Source organism: Bison bison, unplaced genomic scaffold, assembly GCF_000754665.1.
Source record: "Bison bison bison isolate TAMUID 2011002044 unplaced genomic scaffold, Bison_UMD1.0 scf7180017864354, whole genome shotgun sequence".
Classification (NCBI taxonomy): Eukaryota; Metazoa; Chordata; class Mammalia; order Artiodactyla; family Bovidae; genus Bison; species Bison bison.
Window position 1 is genome coordinate 2,459,872 of NW_011494926.1, and position 20,126 is coordinate 2,479,997.

The 20,126-nt window shown below is 41.1% G+C and overlaps 1 long non-coding RNA gene across 2 annotated transcripts in view; it reads right to left on the reverse strand.

Moving 5' to 3' along the window:
* LOC104999556 overlaps positions 1–20,126 on the reverse strand; it is a 177,514-nt gene that overhangs the window by 87,512 nt on the left and 69,876 nt on the right. For both annotated transcript variants that reach the window (XR_826613.1, XR_826612.1), the window contains one exon: positions 15,973–16,031. This is a non-coding gene — a long non-coding RNA (uncharacterized LOC104999556). The remainder of the gene's footprint in view (positions 1–15,972; positions 16,032–20,126) is intronic.

Sequence of the window (20,126 nt, forward strand, 5' to 3'; positions counted from 1 at the left end):
TTTTTTTTTTTTTTTTTTTTTTTGAGTGAATGGGAACAATCTGGGAAGAAACAATAAGATGGGATATGCTGTGAAAAGGGGTTGATTTGGTTTTACTCTTGTAATTAGTGTTTGCCATGTTCATGGCAAAAACACAATTTAATAATGAATGTCAAAAACATCATTCTAAGTAAAACACCATTAGTCTATGACTCATAATCCTCTGTTAGGGACAGCCTAGTGTCAATGGTTTACCCTTTTAATTCCTTGAGCGAGCTAAATGGTGTAAGAGTAGTAAGTACTTTTATTTTTTTTATATTAAGGAAATGTAAACAATGGATGTGTTCTCACTATCCAATGTACTTAATCTCTTGGATTCACTGTAATCATAAATGAATTTGAAGTATGTTTTTGATGACTTTCATGGAGGAAAAACATGAAGAAAATAGTACTTGTCAAACATGAGTTTTCTCAAAATTATTTTTCTATTTAAAGACAATGCCCCTGAATTATTTCAGGGTAATATTTTTTTAAATATGGAAAAGCTGCACTGTAATATGGTTGGTGCTCATTAAACGCTTCTGACATTTTCAGAAAGTAGATATTTAAGCTGTCCTTTGTAACAAAGAGGGAAAGTCAAAACCTATTTTAGTCCAGATAATCATATAGGGGCAAAGTCAATTTTTTAGATTCCCTCCCCACCTTCATTTTTCTAAATATGTTTTTAGCTACCATGGCAGTGCCAGGTGGCAAGGGATATCATGTGTTTAATCGAGTGAGGTGCAAATCTTTGAAACAACTAGACTTGGCTGACACATCCTTTCTTCGTAGTCCACCGCCGCACTTGTGTGCTCAGCAAGTGTGTGCTCAGTTGGTGTCTACCTCCTAACTCAAAGAAGATCTACTTACTTCATCCTTCAAGGGCTTCCCTGGTAGCTCAGACTGTAAAGAATCAGCCTGCAATGCAGGAGACTGGGTTGGATCCCCTGGGTCAGGAAGATCCTCTGGAGAAGAAAATGGCAACCCACTCCAATATTCTTGCCTGGAGAATCCCATGGATGGAAGAGCCTGGTGGGCTACAGTCCATGGGGTCACAAGACTCAGACATGACTTAGCGACTAAACCACCTCAGGGTAATGAACTCATCCCAACCAGTCACTTAAATAACCTAATTTAGAATGAATCACAGGGCTTCCTTGGTGGCTCAGTAGTGAAAAGTCCACCTGCCAAAGCAGGAGACCCAGAGAGGTTCCATCCCTAATCCGGGAAGACTCCACATGCTCCAGAGCAACTAAGCCCGTGAGACACAACAATTAAGCCAATGCTCTAGAGCCCGGGAGCTACTTAAGTGCATGCACCCTAGAGACCATGCTCTGCAACAAGAGAAGCCACAGCAACGAGAAGTCCCAGCCCTGCAGCTAGAGAGAAACCCCTACTCACCGGAACTAGAGAAAAACGCACACAGCAACGAACACCCCACACAACCAAAAAGAAATAAATAAATAAACTAAAAAGAAGAATGAATCACAGCGCCCCATGCTTGCCATGCTCATTGCCAAAAGCTCATATCAGACCCAGTCCCTTTGCTTCAGGGTTGGGTGACATTTTCTGAACTGTCTTCAGCGCTTCCACCCTCCTCTGTGTGCCATCTGCAGAGTGCAGTCCCATTGCTGTTCCCTGAACATCACTTAATCACCTTCTTCAGTTTAAAGTCCCACACCCAGGGACTTCCCTAGTGGTCCAGTGGCTGAGACTCTGCACTCCCAATGGATGGGGGCCTAGGTTTGATCCCTGGTCAGGGAACTAAATCTGACATGCCACAACAAGAATTCACATACTAAAGATACCGCATGCTGCAACTAAGACCCAGTGCAGCCAAATAAATAAGTAAATACTTTAAAAAATTTTAAAACATGAAAATAAAAATCTCACCCATATCATATCCAGATCAATGACCAAGGGCCTATAATTACTACAAGCCTTGCTGCTTCTGATCCTTCCTTCCAGAATGTCTTTCACCATCATTGTTTGCTTCTCCAAAGCCTACGGACACTTTGGACCTGGGGAATCTTGTTAAAATGTCAATTCCAATTCAGTAGGTCTAAAGTGGAGCCTGATATTCTGCTGTGGTGTCATTGCTTGTGGTATAGACTGGTGATGTCATTGCTTGTGGTGTGGACTGCACTGTGAAAAACAAAGGCATAGACAACTGTTCCCTTTTGTGAGAGAAACCCTGATCTCTGGCAAGGGCCAGAGAAGAGAACTATATGTAATAAAATATATTCCATCTGATTGGGTCAAATAGAAGCAAATTCTTTACAAAAGTAATAAGGGGGACTTCCCTGGTGGTCTAGTGGCTAAGAATCCACTTGCCAATTCAGGAAACATGGGTTCAACCCCTGGCCCAGGAAGATTCCATAGGCTGTGGGGCAGCTAGACCCATGTGCCACAGTGACTGAGCCCAGTGTCCCTAGAGCCCATGCTTCACAACATAGAAGTCACTGCACTGCAAAGCCCATGCACCACAATGAAGGGTAGCCCCTGCTTGCCACAACTAGAGAAAGCTGGCATGTAGCAATGAAGACCCAGGGCAGCCAACAATAAATAGATAGATAAATAACTTTTTTAAGTTGCATGCTACTGCACAGTTGATTGATAACTATGTACACATATGCCAGAGATTTGTCTATAGCCTTTGTAAATGAATAAACCCAAAAATAACAATGGAAACTTCAGAAACAATTGTCCAAAATGTTTATATAACACTCAAATACTAGCACAAATAACATGACAGAACTTGGTCTGAACACTGCACTTCTGTCCTCCAGGCTTGTGCATCACGCATTTATTTGCTTTTGCTCAGTCACTGCCCTCCTGCCTGCAGTGATCCATGAGCTGGACTTTCTCATCGGTTCCACTACCTGGAGTCCAGCGCCCTGTAGCCAAGGTACTTCTTGCCTGTCTTTAATCTCTACACCACTGGAAGAGCTAAAGTAACGTACTTCAAAAAATCCCAGTGGATGGGTATTATAAAGTGTATGTACTTTCATTTAAAGTGCTTTTTTTTTTTTTAAAAGAAGGCCATGATTTCTACTTGTTCCATGTGTTAGGTATCGACAGAGATCCCTAATCCAAGAGAACAATCTTCAGAGTAGGCACAGTAACTAACTACTCTTAATTACACTGGCTAGAAAAGAGATGGAAAATAAAACCGGTCACATTTTCACATTGTTTCAAACATAGAATTATTAAATATGTAGCTTTGCTCTTTTTATTGAGTTCATAATCATGATGAAAGCTTGAATCCTCTGAACTCTGGGAGACCAAAAAAAGTATTTATCTTTGGGGGAAATGGAGTCAGCTTTTCTGCTGCTGCCATTGGTTAGTCCCTAAATTGTATCCAACTCTTTGCAACCCCATGGACTGTAGCCTGCCAGACTTCTCTGTCCATGGGATTTCCCAGGCAAGAATACTGGAGCAGATTGCCATTTCCTTCTCCAGGGGGTCTTCCTGACCCAGGGACTGAACCAGTGTCTTCTGCTTTGGCAGGCAGATTTGTTACCACTGAGCCACCTGGGAAGACCCAGCCTTTCTCTAGGCCTTCATCAAATACAGTTCAGTTTTGATAAAATGGAAAATTATATAAATTTTGTTAAATTTGGTAAAAGAAGCGTTTTCAAATAAAGAGTACTTAAGTTTTCCATGTGTATTATTACTTGGTCCAGAAGTGGACGTGTTACTCACTTGAGCTAATCAAAGACCTTACCTGTGATTGATGTACAAATGAGAAGAGAAGTTCTCTTTCTACCAGTTTGCAAATCTGGGAGAATATGAGTCTTGGCTTTATAGTAACCCAATGGTTCCTGCCACTTGGGAAGATCGTATGAACTCACAAATGTGTGTGTGCATGTGTATGAAGAAGGGAAGGGGGAAAGATAGGGGAAGGAGAAGAATAGAGTTGGTGGGGAGGAAAGTTGAGAGAAGAGACATTTGCCAGTACTGAGCTTGTGTCCTAACCAGTAAGACCTAATCTCTGAAACTTTTCTTTTGATCATGTGAACTACCTCCAGTACACTATTCCAACTTGAAAGACAATGAATGCCCTTATTTTTGTTAATCTAGTTTGAATCAAAGAAATATTAATACCCCACATCCATATAGGATATGTTAGATCCACTGGGTTTTTTTTTTTTAGTTCTTCATTTGCTTGTTTATTGAATTACTGTTTTCTCACCTGCTCCATTCTGTCTAGGAATGCAACATGTATGTTTCTATAGCCCTTCTCTCAATCTTGTCCCATTAGATAACAAGTATCCAGTTTGATGGGGACATTATTTTCCAGTTGAGCAAAATATAACTAAAATATCTTCAAAGCATGTAATAAAGAAATCATATTATTTTCTGATTCTTTCTTTTATATTTGATCCTAAAGCCAAGAGAAGAAAAGATAGCTTCCTTTTCCTCTCCCAGATACTCCATGTGCCAAGAAGATTTTGCCTGGATAGGCCCCACAACAGTCAATACACATATGCACCAAAAAAACACACAAGGGTAAAGTCCTACCCAAAGATATATAGATCCCACCAAATTTATCCTGAAGACAGACTTAGAAAAATGCTTGTCAATGTCTCTGTTTCTTCCTGCTGAAAGTCGTAAAGTCACAGTAAATGAGGATTCCCCAAATTGCTACTCCTGGAGTGTCTGCAAAATTTAAGACTACTTCCTTTTTTGAAGAAGGTGATTTCATATAGACTCTGGGAGCAATATCAGATTCCCTGAATAAATAGGAGAGAAGCAGTAGGAAGGAGCAGGATCCTACACTCAAGAAATTGCCTCCATCATTTAACTATATATAAGTACCGAAGTCTTGTCGGAGAACCTGTACTGTAACAAGAGAAGTTTCAGTACCGTACTGTCTTGATAACTGTGGCTTTGTAGTAGAGCCTGAAGTCAGGTAGGTTGATTCCTCCAGTTCCATTTTTCTTTCTCAAGATCGCTTTGGCTATTCGAGGTTTTTTGTATTTCCATACAAATTGTGAAATTATTTGTTCTAGCTCTGTGAAGAATACTGTTGGTAGCTTGATAGGGATTGCATTGAATCTATAAATTGCTTTGGGTAGTATACTCATTTTCACTATATTGATTCTTCCAATCCATGAACATGGTATATTTCTCCATCTATTAGTGTCCTCTTTGATTTCTTTCACCAGTGTTTTATAGTTTTATAGTTATATAGTTTTATATATCTACCTAAAGAAACTAAAGACCTATATATAGAAAATTATAAAACACTGGTGAAAGAGAAGTTTCAAAGAAGAAAAGCATGAGTTGACCCTAAAATATATATCCAAAATATGAATCTTCCTATTGTGTCCTTCCCTGAGAAACGCAGGTTGCTACATTTAAAATATCATTTTCCCAAAAACCTCATTTCCCAAACACTTCACACAGTTGAGCCATTCTCAACAGGTGGAGTCCTGTCCTTCCTTAATCCCCCAAAGACAGAGTAAATTCACTGAGTCAGTCATAGAGCAGAAAGGGAAAGTTGAGGCAGTGAGATTTTTCTGGGACAAACATCGTGATGTCTCTAGTCAACAGCAGAGCTCACCATCAATACAGCCTCATTCTCTAAACATGCCGGGCTTTCTCCCTGTTTCTTTACACGGGTCCTCATTGTGTTACTCGGTCACTTTCTCATGAAGACCACACTCCTGCCTTCTGGAATTCTCCTCCCTTTACTATGGTGAGAGGAACTTCCTACAGACTCTTGGATTTCTTCTGCTCAAATGAAGACAGTAGAAGACTGTTCTAATGTCTCCCTAAACACTGTCCATCATGCTACAGATTTATACATCAGAGTCCAATGTAGAAAACAATGTAACAAAACCAACTTGACCCTTTTCTGTATGGACCCTTTACCTCTGCCACTTAGCAGCTGTGTGGTCTTAACCCTTTTATGCCTCAGTTTTCTCATTTGTAAAATGGAGAAAGCAGTGATAACTCCAGCATGTAATAATGGTCACATTTAGATAAACTCATACACGTAGCGTTTCAAGATTGCTGTCATGTCAGAAGGACATATAAGTGTATCCTCGTTATCACCTCCCTCACTTCCCCCTTGCTTGGCATTGTCCATTGGCTCCTTTTATGTTCAAACTTAAACCAACGGAAATTAAGATCCATGGCTTGTCACTTCAGTGGTCTATAATTTACTGCTTAATGGTCTAATGCCATGTTGAAAATTTGTTTTTTATAAGAATAAAGTTCACACATTTAAGAACTTTGTCTTGTCACAGATTTCAGTCCAGGATCTAGAAGCAAGTCTGTAGGAGTGATTTTCTTTTCAGTTCGTATGATTAATATCTTATCAAAGTTAGCTCAATTTTTCTGATTAACATGGAAAGAAGGAAAGAAAAGGGAGGGAGGGGGCGTTTAAAACAGGAAGAGACAAACAAGAAAGAAGAAGGAAAGGAGGAAAGGAAGATAGGAAGGAAGGAGAAAGAGATAGAGGAAGGAAAACTACTCTTAGGAAAATCATGAAACTACATCAAAATTCACTGTAAAACAATCCTATTTCATATCCTATTAAACTCCATAGGGAGTGACATTTGCTATAGTCAGAAAAACAGATGGTGGAAGGAGAGAGGAAAATAAAATGCTTTGAAAACTGAGCACGAAAATGCCATTGCTACCATTTTGGGTCCCTCTGACGTGTTCCAATATCACGTTATAGCCTCCAAGACAGTCAGTCTCTTTATTATGAGCATGCCTTCCAACCTAAAATAGTTCCACGGGGCTGCTAAAGTAAGAAGCGAGCGGTGTCTGGATGTGTGGTTGTGTGAGGTTGCATGTGAGCCTGTGAGTGGGGCCCGGCCGGGGAACAGTGGGGGTCATTCAAACCCATGAGACAGGCGGCCCTGAGTGGGACACGTTGCCAGCAGCACAGTGATTCATCTTCCTCTCAGGCCCAAGTACATCAAGTCCTCTGTTTTGCTCTTAGTTCACATTTGTCCTCTTTAAACCAATGAGTCATAAGTTGGAAATATGTATGAAATAAGCAAGAAGAATATGTCACTGAGTTATTTCTGGTCGTTCAATACACACATCCTAGGACATCGTGCATTTGAAAGGCAAATTTTTAAACCAGAGAGGTTTATACAAAGCAGATAGAATTGGGTCTATGAGAAAAAAAAAAAAACAGAAAGAGAGAGGAAAAAAAAAAAAAAATCAGGTGCAGGAAGAAATGGAGCCTGGTAAAATGATTAGATTTAGGTGGAGAGAATGAAATATTCCTTCATGCTCTCAAAAGGATAATTTTCTTCAGAGGAAATTGCATAAATTCTTGGTCACTTGAATTAGCAGAGAACTCTTCTTGCCAAAGTTTAGTGCTGGGAAACAAATGAGATTCGGACAGTTGCAAAGCCATCCCCGCTCTTGTGGCAAATATGAGCTTCATATCTTATACAAACTGAATTCTTCTATTAACACCTTCCCAGCCAAAACAAATTACCAGAGAAATCGGAGGGTTAAATGATGGAGGAGTTTTATCAGGAGAAAATACAAAGCTGAAATCAGCCTAAGAATGGCCAACAGGGCCGTTTTCATGTATCCATCTATTCAGAGGTTACCTGTTGAGCACCTGTCACATGCCAGCTTGTAAGTATCCAATGCACTGAGGATACAGCACGTTTCCTCATAGGCCTTGGTTTTTATGGGTCAAGACAGGTATTTAGCAAATAGTAGAAATAATATTTGTGACCATCACTAGTATGAAGAGTAGTTGAGGTAAGGGCCTTGCTTGTCTGGGTTTGGGAGCAAATGTGTGATGCAGATGTGAAGATTTGAAACTTTGCTGACACCTAAGGAGGTGAAAAATAAGAAGGCAAGAACAAGCAAAGGGAATATCACTGCAAGGCCATGAGGCTGGAAGGACAGTGAGATTTTTGAGAAACAGAGAAGAGTGTCTTTGGAGCACAGAGATGAGACTGGAAAGGCCAGAGGTCACAAAGATAAAACCTTCTAAACCATGCTGAGAACTGTGGACTTTCTCCAAAGAATAATTGCAAGTCACTGGAAGCAGGGAGTAACATAAGACATGCATTTTTAAAGATAACCATCTTTTATGGAAAGAATTTAGTGGGGGAAAAGGGAGAGAAAATGAAAAATGTTCAGGAGCTATTGAAGTACTCCAACATCTTGATCCAAGATGATGGCCATGGAGAAAGGAAACAGACAAAAGGTTGTGATGAATTGAGAAAGTCTTGTTAAGATGACAGTGATTGTTTTCACGCCCATGGAGGACAGAGCTGGATGGGAAAGAAAAGAGTGGAGTGGAGGATGGTGTCTGTGAGTCCTCCTCTGTAAATTATAAAAAAGACTTCTTCTCTCTGTCACATATATTCTTATAACTGAGACACTTCATCTTTCTTACTCTTTTTGTACCTTTTCCTCCACTGTTTTATGTAGAGTGATTCATGTCATAATGCAACCGGTAGTTGAAAGAATCTCTGCTCAGGGTCCTGGCAGAACAAAGGGGCCCAGGGAGTGTGGCCCGAGCTGTATATAATAACTGCTAGGACTCAGAAGACAGTGGGTGCTTCCTCCGTTTTGTAGGGAATAATTTTATCATGTTACATGGAAGCAATTTCCTCTTGTAGAAAAGTCATGTGTGGAAGGAAGTATGTGTTTATTTTCAACAGCCAAAGTGTACACACTTACAGACATTCGTCACTTTTTTGGCTGCCCAGCATTTCACCTTCTTTTGTACATTTAGGAAATTTCACATCTTACAAATCTTGATGGGAGGCATGTCCTACCATAGACACAAAAGATGCCAGATTCTCACCAGGCCAGATTTCCTTACAGCTGGGGTGCAGGCACCATACCTAGGCAGAGCTAATCAGATATACCCGCCCTGTATTATAAATCAGAAATTAGGAAAAGAAGGGACAGCTGAAAATGTGCTTTGATGCACATGGTGGTGACAACATTGCTCTCTGCTTCTCAGAGATGGCAGGACTAGAGGGTCGAGGGTAGGTGGGACACATGTCAAGGTACAGATCTCAGAAATAGTCATCGTATTTTCTCCAGACCACCTATATGATGTGCTTTAGTTTCTGGGTCTTTTAAGTTATTTATTTACTCACTTTTGGCTGCACTGGGTCTTTGTCACTTTACACGGGTTTTCTCTAGTTACGGCGATGCGGGCTGCTCTTCTTTGCAGTGCGCGGGCTTCTCATTCACTGCAGTGGCTTCTCTTGTTGTGGGGCACAGGCTTCAATAGTTGTGGCATGTGGGCCCAGGAGTTGTGGCTCCCGGGCTCTAGGGCACAGGCTCAGTAGTTGTGGCACAGGGGCTTATTTGCTCCACGGCACAATAATATGGGATTCTCCCAGACCAGGTATCAAACCCATATCCTCTACATTGGCAGGCAGATTCTTAACCACTGAGCCACCAGAGAGGTCTCTAAATCATGGTTCCTGCTACATCAAATCTTAGACTCTTTGTTCTGCTTTCACAGTGATTCTGTGAGATTCTCAATATCCTTTCAATTAATTTTCTTCCTCCATTTATATCTGGCCTGTAAACTAAAACCCTTTAGAAATGCAATAATATTACACCTCTCACTCATTGGACAGTTTAACAATGAAACATTCTCCAAATGTAGATAATTAATTTAACAATCTGTTATTATATCAGTATAGCTCAGATGAACTCAGAGAATTCCATGGACAGAGAGGCCTGGTGGACTATATTCCATGGGGTTGCAAAGAGTCAGACATGACTGAGCAACTAACACTTGTGAAAATGGTTCAGATGACTGGAATCTTCATTCAGAAATCTCAGTTTCTATTATTTGTTGTATATTATTACTTCCTTAACGTCATAAAAACACACCCTTTTCCCTCAATACACAAGTACGGGCCTTTGAGAAGATGATGAGCAGAGATGAGATTTCAAACTCCAAAGCAATAAGTATGACTCTCTGTGCTGGCATCTTCTCGATGTCCATGCCACCAGGCAGGCTCCCTCTGACACTGCTGACGTAGAGACTAACCCCTCGCACCTCCTGCCAGAACCCAGAAGGCCCGTGACCTCAAGGAGGGATGCTTAGCCAAAGGCAACACAGAAGCAGCAACGAAGGGGAAGATTTAATGTTACCACAAGCCAAAATGGAGGAGACCGAAAGTATGTAATTCCAGGCTCCAATTCCCACACATTCCTCAAATGGTTCTCTTTGGATATAATTTTTTAAAAAGGTCCACCAGGGAGCTGGATACGCTCCTCTACCAGGAGTCTAACCCAGCCTGATAATCCTGCGAGCATTTTCACAAAGGTGCCGACGTCCCAGGGGGGCTCTGGCATGACCTGGCACTGTTAATAGTTCTCATCCTCTCACCCCTTTCTTAGCAGAGCAGCCTTTGAAAGGATTTGGCAGAACTCCATCGACAAAGTTCCGGCCCCATATTTTAAAGGCGGTCTTTTTTTAAACGGAAATAAGGTTGATTTACAATACTGTGTCAGTTTCAGAGGCACAGTAAAGGAATACATTTTTCCAGATTATTTTCCATTATAGGTTATTACAAGATACTGAATACAGCTCTCTGTACTATACAGTAAATCCTTGTTGCTTATCTATTTTACATATAGTTAATATCTGTTGATCCCATACTCCTAATTTATCCCTCCTCCCTCCCTCTCCCCTTTGATCACCATAAGTTTGTTTTCTTTGTCCGTGAGTCTGTTTCTGTTTTGTTCATAGAATCATTTTGATTACTTTTTAGATTTCACATATAAGTGATATCATATAATATTTGTGTTTGTCTGACTTAGTATGATATTCTCTAGGTCCGTCCATGTTGCCGCCAATGGCAATATTTCATTCTTTTTGTGGCTAAGAGTCTATCATGTATGTATACCACATCTTCTTTATTCATTCATCTGTTGATGGACACTTGGGTTGCTCCCATGTCTTGGCTATTGTAAATAGTGGCGCAATGAACACTGGAGTGTATGTATGTATCTTTCTAAATTAGAATTTTCATCTTTTCCAAATATATGCCCAGGATTGGGATTACTGGATCCTATGATAGCTCTATTTTTAGTGTTTTAAGTAATCTTGATACTGTTTTCCCTGGTGTCTGCATGAATTTACATTCCCACGAACAGGGTAGGAGGGTTTCCTTTTCTCTACACCCTGTTCAGCATTTTTGATTCATATATTAAATGTTCAGCATTTATTATTCATTCTAATGATGGCCATTCTGACCGGTGTGAGGTGATACCTCACTGTGGTTTTGGTTTGCATTTCTCTAATAATTAGCAATGTTGAGCATCTTTTCATAGGTTAAATGCAGTCTTTCATTCTTAAAGTCAAATCTATTCTATTTTTTTCCTGAAGTAGAAACCTCCTGACATTCCATTAGTTTTAGCTCTGATGCCTATCCAGTGTCAGAGGCATTTGGGAGCTCCACACCAACACCCCAGTTAGTGGCATTGACAATGCTGGGGCTCAGGAAGCAATAGGAATAGAATGAGAACAAAGACTGCGGACTCAGTAGGGCCACTCCTGCTGGAAGAAACACGGGCAGAGATGTGGGCTCTGACTTTCACATTTTCTATCTAACACTCCCTTCCTAGGTGATTCCTGATCCTCCTCAAGTTTCATGACTTCAACTATCATCTACAAATAGCCAAATGTATATTTTCAGCATGAATTTCTCCCTTAACTCCAGAATCATACACACTTACTTACACCCACTGCTTACTGTACATATACACGTGGATGTCTTACAAGTAGGACAAACGTAAAATGAGCAAAAACAAATTCTTTCTACCTCAACACCCTCCCCTAAGCTGCTTATCCTCTAGTCATTTTTATCACAGTTAATGGCAGCTCCATTCTACCAGTTGCTCAGTCAAAACTTCAAACTTTACACCCAAATCATGAAGAAATCTTGCCAACTCTATCACTGAAATATATCCTGAATTTGACCTGTGCTTGACTTCTCTGTTGGCTCAGTGGTAAAGAATCTGCCTACAATGTGGGAGACCCAGGTTTGATTCCTGGGTTGGGAAGATCCCCTGGAGGAGGAAGTGGCCACCCACTCCAGTATTCTTGCCTGGAGAATTTCATGGACAGAGGAGCCTAGTAGGCTACAGTCCATGGGGTCACAAAGAATCGGACACAGGTGAGCGACTAACACTTTCATTTCTCTTACCACCTACCTCATCCAAACTGCCATCTCTTTTCATAGGAACAATTTCAGTGACCTCTTAATTGGTTACTCATTCAAATTTTTACTCCCCCACTCAACGTTCATTAAGGCCATTCACTTTCACTTACTAAAGTCAAGAGATGGGTCCTTGCTGATCAAAGCTCTCCTGCAGTTTAACATCACAGAATAAAATCTAAAGCTTTTATGATTCACAGACTCCCGTTGATATGGTCCTCTACTTTCTCATCTACCCCCTGTCTATTTCTCTCTCTCTTTCCACTCCAGATACACTGGCCTTTTTGCTTTTTCTTATACCTACCAGGTACTCTCCTAAATTGAGGTTCTGTGTATATTGTTGTTACATCTTTCTGAAATGCCCATCTACAAATCATAACCTGTAATTTCCCTTACTTCTTTTGGGACTTTCCCTGGCCCCCACATAAAATGGCCTCCTCAAAGAGTAATCCTGTGCTCTCTCATTATGCTTTATTGTCCCTCCTGCCTCCATAGTTTTGGCTTTGTGTCTAGTTTCTCTTGTTTCCCACCAGATCGTACTTATTGTAAACAAACCCTGGTTTATTTGATTCACTGCCATGTCCCCACATTGATGATATGAATCATCCATCCATAGCAAACTCTTACTTTGTAACAAATAAATCAAAGTATGAATAAAAAGAGATCTCTGAAGAAACCACAACATTTGAGGATTTAAGAAATAATAATAAGAGAAGCTCATAAAGAAAACTTGAGTAGTCTCCAAAGAGGAGGCAACTAAACCAGACAGGCTGGTGACACTCAAACCACAGGAAGCAACTATTTTGAGCAGGAGGAAGTGGTTAGCACAAGAAAATGTTCCAGTGAAGTGTGAGGTGAATGGGGAGAGTGGCAAAGAATCAGGGTCAAGAAAGAAGAATGTTTCAAACAAGAAATGGTGATCAGCAATGTCCAACATTGCTTATGAATTAAGCAAGATCAGATGGTCTTAGGTTTGTAAAGCAAAGCAAAGATCTCTGTAACTTGAATAAGAATGGCCAAAATGAGAGTTTAACTGCAGTGGCCCAATGAGCTGCAAGAAAGAAGGAGAGTGAATAATAAGTAGAATGTATGGTTATCTTAAGGTACTTTTTTTTTTTTAGACAGAAAAGTTTACTCTGTCTTTCTATACAGGTGAGAATAGTCTTGTGGACAGAAAAAAAAAAAAAAAACAGTCCTGTAGTAAAAAGAGAATGGCAGAAATAATACTTTGAGTATTGGATTTCATTTCCTCTTGACTAGTCAAAGACATTATTCCTGTACTTGTCCTTGCTCAAAGACCAGGCTTTTGTTATTCATTAAAAATTCAAAATAACCGCACCCAAGCTTGCCACGCTGCTTCTAATCTGCCTTTTCTCCTTTTGCAACATGTGAACGGTCCTGTACACAATCAGACAGGGCTGATGTATAACCCAGTTTATAGACTAAGCATATACAGAGCATGCTGATATTTTCAATCACGTTTCATTCAAAAGAAATTCCATTTGAGACAACTTCACTGATTTTATGATCTGCTAAAAGGTCCTGGTTGCAAAACACCAGTACAGGGTCAGACAACAGAAAGTGAGTAACTGATGTGGGGTTAAAGACAAAATCTTTGGAAATGAGTAGATCAAGGATTTGAGAGACCAAGATAACGGAAATACACTCAGTAGAGGTGTACTGAAATCAGAACATTACTGTCAACACAAGGGAAGCAGTGAGCCAACTGCTAAATCTGCTAAAGAACTGAGGTGATGTGGTCTAAGTGCCTCTGGATGGCTGCCACAGAGATGCACCTATTTGTCAAGCTTCAGTAGAGTTGGACCTCCTTTCTTGGTGATTGTAACAGCTCCTACCACTTCAATTGTCAATTTTATGTTAATGTCTTAAAAGAATATATTTCCAGTGTTGCTCTGTCCTCTGAACCTCAGACCCACATAGCTGTCTACTGAAACAACATCTTCAGTGAATCTCCCATTAGCCCCAACATCAAATACATCCAAAAGTGAAGAAATATCAATAACCTCAGACATGCAGATAACACCACCTTAATGGTAGAAAGCAAAGAGGAACTAAAGAGCCTCTTGATGATGGTGAAAGAGGACAGTGAAAAAGCTGGTTTAAAATTCAACAATCAAAAAACTAAAATCATGGTATCTGGTCCCATCACTTCATGACAATTAGACAGGGGAAATGGAGAAGGCAATGGCACCCCACTCCAGTACGCTTGCCTGGAAAATCCCATGGATGGAGGAGACTGGTAGGCTGCAGTCCATGGGGTCGCCAAGAGTCAGACACGACTGAGCGACTTCACTTTCACTTTTCACTTTCATGCATTGGAGAAGGAAATGGCAACCTGCAGGGAGCTGCCCATGAGAATGGGGTCCTTTATCTAAAGGACACAGCTCTGGGAGCTGCCTCAGTCCTTGAGGGTTTGCTTGCAGACATAGCTCTCTGTCCCGCCACCCCAGAGATTAGGCGATTATTTACTGCAGACACCTGGAGTTCTGGACAAACTTCTCATGCACAGGGAAATGTTATCTGGTGTAAGAAATAATAACAGGGTGCCATTCCCATGCTCTCAAGATTTCTTGTGACTTTTTGTAAGATGTATAGGTCAACCAAGAAAAATGTTAACTGTCTTGTTTTTCTCTTGCTCTCCTGTATAAATATAAGATGCTGAATAAAGTCGTGGTCAGACCTCTTCCCTTTGTGGAGACGTGTCTGATCCTCTTGACCCCATCTTTGCTGTAGTATTCTTTTGCTGTAGTATTCTTTCTCAGCCGCGTCATGCACGTTCTCGGGACCTGATCGACTTTGCCAGCTGGCTCCAGTAGCAACCCACTCCAGTGTTCTTGCCTGGAGAATCCCAGGGGTGGCAGAGCCTGGTGGGCTGCCATCTATGGGATCGCACAGAGTTGGACACGACTGAAGTGACTTAGCAGAGAGAGAGACAGAGGAAAAAATGGAAACAGTGACAGACTTTATTTCCTTGGGACAGTGACTACAGCCATGAAATTAAAAGATGCTTGCTCCTTGGAAGAAAAGCTATGGCAAACCTATACAACATCTTAAAAAGAAGAGATACCACTTTGCCAATGTAGGTCCACACAGTCAAAGCTATGGTTTTCCCAGTAGTCATGTATGGATGTGAGAGTTGGACTATAAGGAAGGCTGAGCATTGAAGAATTGATGCTTTTGAACTGTGGTGCTGGAGAAGTCCCTTGGACAGCAAGGAAATCAAACCAGTCGATCCTAAAGGAAATCAACCCTGAATGTTCATTGGAAGGACTGATGCTGAAGCTGAAGGTCCAATACTTTGGCCACCTGATGTGAACAGCTGATTCCCTGGAAAAATCCCTGATGCTGGGAAAGATTGAGGGAAGGAGGAGAAGGTGGCGATAAAGGACAAGATGGTTGGATAGCATCAGTGGACACAAGTTTGAGCAAACTCCAGGAGATAGCAAAGGACAGGGAAGCTTGGTGTGCTGCAGTCTATGGATCTGCAAAGAGTTGGACAGGATTGAGTGAGTGAACAACAAAAACAGTAAAGAAATCTCTCATTCCTTCCTATTGCTTGAGAAAGAAATCTCAACACCGATCTCAGTTTCTCTCTCTCACCCCACACATCTACTCATACACTGGTGAGTCAAGCCCCCATATAGCTCTCATCTATCACACTTCTCCACACTCTTCTGTCACAGCTTTACTTTAGGAGTGCAGAATTTCTTTTTTTTTTTTTGAGTGCAGAATTTCTTACCTGGGTTTCTGCATCAATGTCCTCATGAGTACTCCTGTCTGCTTTCTTCCCCATGGTTTCTGCAAAGAAGATGGATTAGATGGAGAAATGACTAGAATGAGAGTCCACATACTAGACTTTTATTTTTGTTATTATTCTTGCTACCCAATTTCTCAATATTTCCAGTTTGAGAGAAATGCCCCACAGCAATTGAAGTGGGACAGATTTTTGTTCTCCCCACTTTCCAGTGCCTAAGGGATGGGCACACAATTTAGGGTACACTAATTTGACACGCACACTCAGGGTACTTGTTTTCAGTAGTGCCTGCACTCTTGGTGACATCCTAGACATGCTATTCTGATACATGACCTTGACTGAGGTCCCAGCTGACTAGGCCCCTTTGGCTTGCCTGCATTTTCTGAATCGTGTCCTCCAATGGGCCTGTTGATTCTCTAAGTATTCCAAAACCTGTATGAAAGATTCTCTTCTGCTTGAGTTAGCCACACTGTCATTTTCTATTGCTTACAACGAAAATTCTGACTGATGAAAACCAGTTAATAATAGTTTAATTGTTGTGATAATTTAGGATCAAAGGGGATAGTACCTGAATTTGAGCAAGGCTGTCATGATGGAAAGGAGAAGAGAGCATAGGAGTTAAAATTCATAACATAAATTCAGAGTGGGATAAAGAGAATAAAGAGTCAAAAAGGATGGGTTTTAGCCTAGATAAATGAGGTTTTTCCAGTTTCCAAATACAATGGAAAAGAGAGAAATGATAATAATAAAGGAGCTGTGCAGACAAGGAAGGGAGTATATTTGGGGTTGGGGTGATGGGAATAGTTACCATTCTATAAAAGCTGAGCTTGAGACTTTAAGATGATGTTATGGGAGACATAGAGCAGACAGATGGATAGAAGTATGAATCTGTGAGAAAATGTCAAGGATAAAGATAGAGAATTGAAGTCATCAGGAACTGAAATCATGAGAGGAAATGAGATCACTCTGGGAGAGTTCACAGCATGAGAACAGTGGGTCGAGGATGGACATCTGGAGAATACCATAATTTAAGAGATGAGCTTAGGAAGAAAAGCCTAGAAAATAAATCACATCATGTTGGACCATGGTTCCTTTCTTGATGAGACAATATGACTTCAATTACTCTTTCTAGTTTCCCTGGGCACGTAGAGCCCCTTGAAAATCATTTTCTTGTCTTTGGCAGCTCCTTCTCGATGAGTAATGATATCAAATAATTATCACCTGCCTGAAGTTTCTAACCCAAGATTCAGGCCCTACATCCTTTGTTGGCAACCTCTACCTACAAGGTTTGAAAAATAACACATCCCCTCGACATTGTAGACAATTTTTTCAGAGGGCGATCTCTACAAGCAGCACACAGAAGGCACTAGCGATCTGTCACTAACATTCCCATATACATCTATTCTTTATGCAGGCTTTCTCCATTTTTCCCTAAGACCACCTTAAGTATATGGATTCTAAAGGAAACAGAGCCCTATTCCAGTCACTCAGTTAGGATCTATTTGATCAACAAGGGACTCTCCCAGCTCCTTCCTTGGTTTTTTAACCCTATTTTTGTTTTTTGTTTTTCTCGAATCAAACCAATACCACTGGTTAAAGATGCAATTGTGTTGACATACAAAGCTGTTAACAATTATAAAACCACCTCTCCACCTTTCTCTTAGTTTCCACTGGCCTCCTTGGATTTAATTACTGCTGCAACCCAGCCAGCTTTAATTGGTGTACCAGAGGTGATAAAAAGGAAAATGAATCTACGTTCAATTCTTCCATCTTTTCCTTGCCTTGAGGTTGAGGAAGATGGAGAAAAGATTGTATTCTATAGAGTTATGAGGGTTAATTTTATGTGTCAAACTTATTGGACTAAGAAATACCCAGATAATTCATCGCCTCTCAGTGTGCTCAGTCATATCTGAGTCTCTGCAGCCCCATGGACTGTAGCCCTCCAGGCTCCTCTGTCCATGGAATACTGGAATAGGTTGCCACTTCCTACTCCAGGAGTGTTGGTCTTTAGTACAGACCATACCTGGTGGACCAGAGTCGACGAAAAGAAAGAGAGAAAAAGAGAGAAAGAGGCTAGTATTCCCTGGGTTACACAGAGAACCAATAAAGCCCTAGGACAGGTCTTGTACCGCTCATGGAGGCACAGGGTGTCCTCTCAAAGAGGTCTTGAAAGCCCGGGCAGGAAAGTGAGCTCGGTAGGTTTCTATGCTCCAGAGAATTAGTCAGAGGGAGAGAGAGAAAGAGAAAGAAAGAACGACACAGGGACCCAAGTCTCTAGTGGAACGAGGATATTTTATTAGCAGAAATGCAGGCTTATATATCTTTAGTAAAATGATTACTTGGCCATTACAAAGGATGAAATCCCATCAACTGCAACAAAATGGATAGTCTAATACATATAAAGTCACTGACACTGAAAAGAGTCATTGAAGGGAATTACTGAAAGGAAAATAAGCAGGTACCCTTTCCCATGATCTCAGTCCTGAGAACTGCGTGCAGCTCTACTCATTCCCAGAATAGGAACTGATAAGGAACAGAGAATCCTTGAGAAATGGCACACAGAGGAAGAAGAGTACAACATATTAGATTCCTTAAAGCTGAATGTCCCCTGACACAGGAGATCTTCCCAACCCAGGGATCGAACCTGTGTCTCTAGCATCTCCTGTATTGGCAGGCAGATCCTTAACCACTAGTGCCACCTAGGAAGATCTCTCTCACCAATGCAGATGGGCATCAGCCAATCTGTTAAGAGCCTGAATAGAACAAAAGAGCAAAGGAAGGGCAAACTTGCTTCCTGCTTGGTCTGGGACACCCATCTCCTGCTGTGGGACTCCTGATTCTTGGGTCTGGACTAGAACTGTACCGCTTGCTCTCCTATACCTCAAGCCTGAAGATGGCAGACCCTGGGATTTCTTAATAGTGAGCTCATTCACTCATATGAGACAATCTCTCACAATAAATCTGTTTCTGTATATCTGTGTATATACTACTGCTTTTGTTTCTCTGCTGCTGCTGCTGCTGCTGCTGCTAAGTCGCTTCAGTCATGTCCAACTCTGTGCAACCCCACAGACAGCAGCCCACCAGGCTTCCCCATCCCTGGGATTCTCCAGGCAAGAACACTGGAGTGGGTTGCCATTTCCTTCTCCAATGCAGGAAAGTGAAAAGTGAAAGTGAAGTCGCTCAGTTGTGTCCGACTCTAGCGACCCCATGGACTGCAGCCCACCAGGCTTCTCCATCCATGGGATTCTTCAGGCAAGAGTACTGGAGTGGGGTGCCATTGCCTTCTCCGTCAGTTTCTCTGGAAAGCCCTAATACAAGGACCAAGATAGGACTCTCTGTTACTGTAATTCTCTGTTACTATCCAATGCAGCAGGAAAAAATGAGAAAGAAAACAATAAGCTAAGAGTCAATACATAGGACCATGATTCGTGGACTATAAACGCATGTAAGTATATCAAGTTCAGGGTGTAAGAATATCAAGTTCAGGGTATTAGGTTAAAATAAAGGTCCAAAAATAAAATAATGATTTGGGAGAATGGCATTGAAACATGTATAATATCATATATGAAACGAGTCGCCAGTCCCAGTTCGATGCACGATACTGGATGCTTGGGGCTGGTGCACTGGGACGACCCAGAGGGATGGTATGGGGAGGGAGGAGGGAGGAGGGTTCAGGATGGGGAACACATGTATACCTGTGGCGGATTCATTTTGATATATGGCAAAACTAATACAATATTGTAAAATTAAAAAATAAAGTAAAATAAATAAACAAAAGTTCAAGTCACAAAGGTAAGAGTTTAGGTTAATATTGGGAGAAGGAGTAGTCTTGGGGATTGACAAGAATCAGAAAAATGTTTACAATTTATAGAAAGATGTAAGGTAAGGTTTGACTAGCTTAAAAGTCATTGGGATGGGAAACAGTATCAGTGAAACTCTGGACAACATAAAAAGAAGAGAAGAAAGTAGAAAGACTGAGCAGAAACTGTTTGAAAGTTGTATTTTAAAAAGTAATGGGAGGAACTCCTTGGGGGTCCAGTGGTTAGGGCTCTGCATTCTCATTGCCAAAGGCCTGGGTTCAGTCCCTGGTCAGGGAACTAACATCTCAGAAGTTTTGTAATGTGGCCAAAAAACAAAAA